We start from the raw sequence: 6,564 nt of genomic DNA on the forward strand, positions 1-6,564 counted from the left end.
TAGAAAATCCTATATTTTCCTGCCGTTTATGAGAGAACCCAAATAGTTAATCATGAAGGGTTGAGCCACAGGGAGTACAAGCTTTGGAAAGGAACAGAGTGAACTGGTGAAGTCAGCAAGATAGCAGAAAGCTACCCAGGACATGATGTGGGACCTTCCAACAGCTTTTAAATTTTTCACTAAAGTTACCAAGTTTAGAAAATGCTGAGTGTGTCTGGATTTCTTGTGGGAAATGGAAAAACTCATCTGAGTTTAATGCAGGACAGAACCAAAATGGCATGCATGAGTGTCTGAGAGCATGGAGGCATTGAAGTATGAGGCTGTAAAAGCATGAAAATCCTCTGGAGAGTGCTGAGATATGACCTGGAATTTGGGGTGACTGAAGCCAGTATCTGAGCTATGCCATCATTACATAGTGTGGACTCCCCTTGCATTGTTACAACAAAGTTGCCTAGTCTCAGTGGCCCATGGCCTTTATTTCTTTTTTTGTCAGGTCTTTTACAAACATGCGTTACGTACAGACCATCATCTGAAGGAAGGTTTTACAGATGAAGAATCTAAACTCGGAGAAGTTAAGCAACTTAACCCCAGTTTCCATAGCTCATGACTCCATGCTTCTAGTAAACCATATTGCCTCACATGCCTTATTCCATAGTCGTCCTCTATATTCAAAAGGAATTCCTGACTTTTGCTTATTTTCCCTTAATACTATGCGTAAGACCGTCTCCCTGTCTTAGTCAATTTTCTGTAGCATAGTGACTAGAGAGCCTTGTGTAACAGTGTTGTAACCTGACAGGTGCAAAGAGTACAGTTGCCCTAGTTGCCGCAACAGAAGGTAAAAACCATTCTTAGCTCTGCTCACAGGGTCACTAAGTCATATGTTCTTGGTGTCATTGAGGCCACCACAAGCTCCTGGAACATGCTCCCACTATTAAAGAATAAAATAATTCATATGTAGTGTTGATATCTAACAGGCAATTTAAAAATATGGTTTTGACTTAATTTAGTAATTTTTATTTTTAGTTATAATATGTGTAGTGGAATATGGGGCCGGGGGGGGAGTACAGAACAATTTTTCTGTGGTTCATTCAATAAGTTTGGGTGGGAAATCAGGGCAAGAGAAAGTCTATTTCCAAGACCTTGAATGAAAATTTCTGGTCAGGCTTGCCACAGACTCACTGTAGTCCAGCAACCTCATTGTACAGGTAGGTGAATTTTGAGGCCCCTGATGAAGAAAGGTAACACAGCTAGTTAGTGGGACAATGGAAATCAGTTCCTACCTATGAAAAAGTACTCTAAGCAACTATAACTGTCTCTCTTGTCTGTTCTGCAACCAAAATGCCTGCAGTTTTGATTCCTGTTACTTAATTTTTTTCCAAAATGCTAAGAATGTAGAGGAGAGAAGCTCTGGGCAAAGGCTTCCCAAATAGGGTGGCAATGAAATATGTCTGAACAGTCTAGAGTTAAAGGTATGGCCTTTAATACCTTTGTATGCCTAGATTTGCCATGTGTCTTCATCATCAGCGGATAAAAACACAGCTGAAGACTTGGTGTTCAGCGCTGTTTTAACTGCATCTTCCAGTCCCAGTATTTGACTTGAGGTAATGGGAGAACTAGGCAATATTCCCCACTCTTCTCCAAAGGCCCTTCCCAAACTAAGCTCAGTTCCAAAGTGGCATGCCTATATAGAGGCTATAAGTCATAGGTTCTCCCTGAGTCTTAATCTCAGGATGGCCAGTGTCAATGCCTAGCAGATTGCATCTCTCCAGAAATGTGGGCTCTACCAAAAAGGAGACCATTAGCTCTTCAACAAACATTTGCTAACTGATGATTCTGTGCATGGCACAAGGCTAAGAGATGGGGATACAAAGTTGAACTGTAGCTGCCCTCAGTGAGCTTTTATTTAAGTAGGTGAGGCAGATAGCAAACAATTTCACAGGGCAGATCAACATCAACACCTACAATACATCAGCCACAAAACCCTTTCTTGGGAATGCAAGAATAGATAAGACCAAGTTCAGCCTTCACGACCTCAGAGACAAATAAAACCATGACAATACAGTGTTTAACTGCTGTGAAAAGTCTGTCCAGAGAGCTAGAGGAACTCTGAAAAGAGGGCTCTAAAGGGCGTGTTGGTCTCAAAACATGGGAAATCACCAATTGGATTGAAGCAGTAAAGGCCCATTTAACGTTTAGCTGGTAAATCAGATTAGCTGCAAGCCATATAGCCTCAGGTGAGTTTCTGAGAGTTTAGAGCAAGGACAAGGAAATTCAAGAAGGTTTTGCCTATACTGTACTAATTGCAGGCACAATTGTGACACAAACTGAAGTTTGTTGCCCTTCTGGAGCCTCCTCCCAAGTTCTGTTCCATTTTTAAATTTTTCTCCTTATCTGAAAGGCCTTTCCCACAAAGAATCCTAAACTAATTCTTCCTAATATGTGAATAATTGATAATAGCAGTGTCTCCCAGACTTGCCTGAGGATATGAATCACCTGTTGTCATTCTTAATTGTACATTTGATCTTGTTTTTCTTCTGGTGTGATATTGTGATTTATAATAAATATATATTTGGTCTTTCTCCTGTTTCTGGCACAGAGCTCCTAAAACCCTTGGAATTTCCTAAGTGATAAGAGCAGATAAGGTGTATGAATATTCATAATTCCTTTCAACCACACCTGAGTTTATGTTAATGACGTGATTTTTGTACCCCACCTAAGGATGGGGAGCTTGTAGACAACCCCCTAGTTGAAACAACCACATGATTGGAAAGTTGGAACTTTTAGTCCCACCCCACTCCCAACCCCTGGGGAGGGATAAGGGGCTGGAGGTTGAATCAGTTACCAGTGGTCAATGATTTAATCCATCATGCTTATGTAATGAAGCCTTCATAAAAACTCAAAAAATAAGGTTTAGAGAGCTTCCTGTTTGGTGAACCAGAATTCTTCCATGTATTGCCATGCTGGACCTCAAAATCCATGGGGACAGAAGCTCCTTTGTTTGGACCCTCACCTGTGTGTCTCTTCTTCTGGCTATTGATTCATATCCTTTAATATCCTTCATAATATACTGGTAATCTAGTGAGTAAACTGGTTTCCTGAGTCCTGTGAGCCCCTCCAGCAAATTATTCGAACCCAAGGAGGTGGTTGTGGGAATCTCTGATTTATATCCAGTGGTTCAGAAGTACAGCACAGGTAACAACCTGGACTTGCAGTTGGCATCTGAAGTTGAGGGCAGTCTTGTAGGACTGAGTCCTTTATCTGTGGGATCTGACGTTATCTCTGGGCGGATATTGTCAAAATTGAGTTGAATTCGACCCAGTGATTCCACTTCTGGGTATATATCTTGAAGAAACCCAAACTCTAATTTGATAGAATATATGCAGTACTGTGTTCATTGCAGCATTATTTACAGTAGCCAAGCAATGGAAGCAACTCAAGTGCCCATCAGATGAGTGGGTAAAGTTGTGGTACATATATACAATGGAATATTACTTGGGCATAAAAAAGAAGGAAACCTTGCCATAGCCAGTTTGCTCAGTGGTTAGAGCATTGGCCTATGGACTGAAGGGTCCAGGGTTTGATTCTGGCCAAGGGCATGTACCTCGGTTGCAGGCTCGATACCCTGCCCAGGTCGGGGCGAGTGCAGGAGGCAATCAATTGATATGTCTCTTCCACATCCATCTCCCCCCCCTCCACTTTCTCTGAAAAGCAATGGAAAAAATATCCTCAGGTGAGGATTAAAAAGAAAAGAATGAAACCTTACCATTTGCAACAGACATGGATGGACCTAAGCCAGACAGAGAAAGACAAGTACCACATGTTTTCACTTATATGTGGAATCTAAATGCCAAAATAAATGAACAAACAAAACAGAAACAAACCAATAGATGCAGAGAACAGATTGATGGTTGCAGAGGAGAGGGTGGTTGGGAGGCTTGCTGAAAAATGTGAAAGGATTAAGAAGTACAAAATGGTACTTATAAAATAGTCAGGTAAAGTACAGTATAGGGAATATAGTCAATAATATTGTCATAACTATGTATGGTGCCAGCTGGGTACTAAAAATATCGGGGGGAGCACTTTACTGCAGACCTAAAACTAATACAAAATAATATTGAATGTAAACTATCATTGAAAAATAAAATTTAAATTAAAATTTAAAAATCTAATTGAATTATAGGATACCCAGCTGGTGTCAGAGAATTGGTGGTGTGGACAAATCCACACTTTAGAATTGTAGGAGCCGAATCTTATCTGGAAATTTTTATTCAGTAGGTCTGGTGTAGATTCTGGGAATGTGTTTTTAACAAGGGTTCCCAGTGATTCTTATCTTCTGGCAAATTTGGGAAACCATGATTTAAAGTATTATGCCCAGGAATTTGTAATAAAGGCTTTGATCCCAAATGTGGAATCTCAAACACACATAACTAAGTAGTAGAGAGTAAAGGTCTTAAAAATTGTAATAATAAAACAGACCTTACATTTGAAGAGCATCCTATACTTACCTTATCACATATGCTATAAATGTTACCACATTAGAATCTTTTAACAGCCTGGTAAACTGTTAAAAGCATAGGCCAAGGATTCTTTTTAGGTCCCCATTTTAGGTTGTAATATAATTGGGGAGAAAATAAATACACGTTAAATGATGTAAGAACAAGCCAAAGCAAGATGCCTACTTTGTAAAAGAATGCCTTATAACAGAATACAAGGTCTGAAGAGATATGGAGCCCAAAGATAGCCTGGGAAGTAGGAGTTCAAAGCCTCCCAAACATAGGAGATATGTCTGCATTTGGAAACTTAGTTGTTGTTTTTTATGGCACCAGAACATTTTTCTACACTGGATTCTCATGTGAACTGTACCATTTACATTTTCTACAACCACATACTGTACCAAAAACCAGTCTGACCTGCAAGGGAAGTATAAGCTTTGGTCCTTTTGTAATGCTCTGCTGCCTAACCAGTTTGTGTTTGCAAAATGACACATGGCTGGGTCAAGATGGAGATGACCTAGTGAAGGGAGGGTGGTGGTTGTATGAGACATAACCTAGGATCCTTTCTGGGCCTACTTAGGGTCTCAGGTGCTATGAAGTTGAAGGATTTCATTTCATCCAATTGTACTGATATCTTTTCTGGATCAGGCATTGGTGCTGGCAGCTGAGAAATTCATAGTCCAGGTAGGAGAGAAAGATTGACATATATATGACTAATGATTACATAAGTCAAGAAGAATTGCAAAGCAGAATAAGCAGCATTCTATGGTGATGGAGCAGGAGTCATGGAAGTCCCATTTCTTTATTTTTGCTTTTGCCTCCCTTGCTTAAGGCGACATATCAAAAAAGATATTACTCAGACTGATGTCAAATAGTTTACTACCTATATTTTTTCCTAGGGCTTTTATGGATTCAGACCTTACATTTAAGTCTTTAATCCATTTTGAGTTTTTGTATATGGTATAAGAAGAGTGATCCAGTTCCTTCCTTCTCCTTCTCCTTCTCCTTCTCCTTCTCCTTCTCCTTCTCCTTCTCCTTCTCCTTCTCCTTCTCCTTCTCCTTCTCCTTCTCCTTCTTCTTTTTCTTTTTCTTTTTCTTTTTTCATGTATCTGTCCAGTTCCCTGATTCCACAACCTACTGAATGGGAGCATATATTCTCAAATGATATATTCAATAAGTCTGTTTCCAAAATATATAAGGAACACATACAACTCAATAACAAAAAATAAATAATCAAATCCAAAAAGGGGCAGAGGACATGAAGAGACATTTCTCCAAAGAAGACATACAGATGGTCAACAGACGTGAAAAGATGCTCAACATCACTAATCATCAAGGAAATACAAATCAAAAGCACAATGAGATATCTATTCCTCACACCTGTCAGAATGGCTATCATCAATAAATCAATGAACGACAAGTGTTGGCAAGGATAAGGAGAACAGGGAACACTTGTGCACTGTTGGTGGGACTACAAATTGGTGCAGCCACTATGGAAAACAGTATGGAGATTCCTCAAAAAACTAAAAATAGCTCTACCATAGGACCCAGCAATTGCACTTCTGGATATTTATCTGAAGAAAACAACAACACTAATTTGAGAAGATACATGCACCCTTGTGTTTATTGCAGCATTATTTACAATAGCCAACATATGGAAACAACCTAGGTGTCCATCAATAAATGAATGGATAAAGAATGGAATATTATGCAGCCATAAAAAGAATGAAATCTTGCCATTTGCAACAACATGGATGAACTTAGAGGGCATTAAGCTAAAAAGTGAAATAACTAAAACAGAGACAGACAAATACCTATAGTTTCACTTTTATGTAGAATCTGGAAACAAAACAAAACAAAAACAGACTCCTAGAAACAGAGACCGAAGGGATGGTTGCCAGAGGGGAGAGGGTGGGAGGACAGGTGAAAAAGGTGAAGGGGAATATAGTTACTATTGTGATAGGTTTGCACAGTGACAGATGATGACTAGAATTAGTGGGGTGATCACATTGCAAGTATAAAAATGTTGAATCACTATATTGTACATCTGAAATTAATATAACAAATATAA

The sequence above is a fragment of the Miniopterus schreibersii genome (assembly GCF_964146895.1).
Source record: "Miniopterus schreibersii genome assembly, chromosome: X".
NCBI lineage: Eukaryota > Metazoa > Chordata > Mammalia > Chiroptera > Miniopteridae > Miniopterus > Miniopterus schreibersii.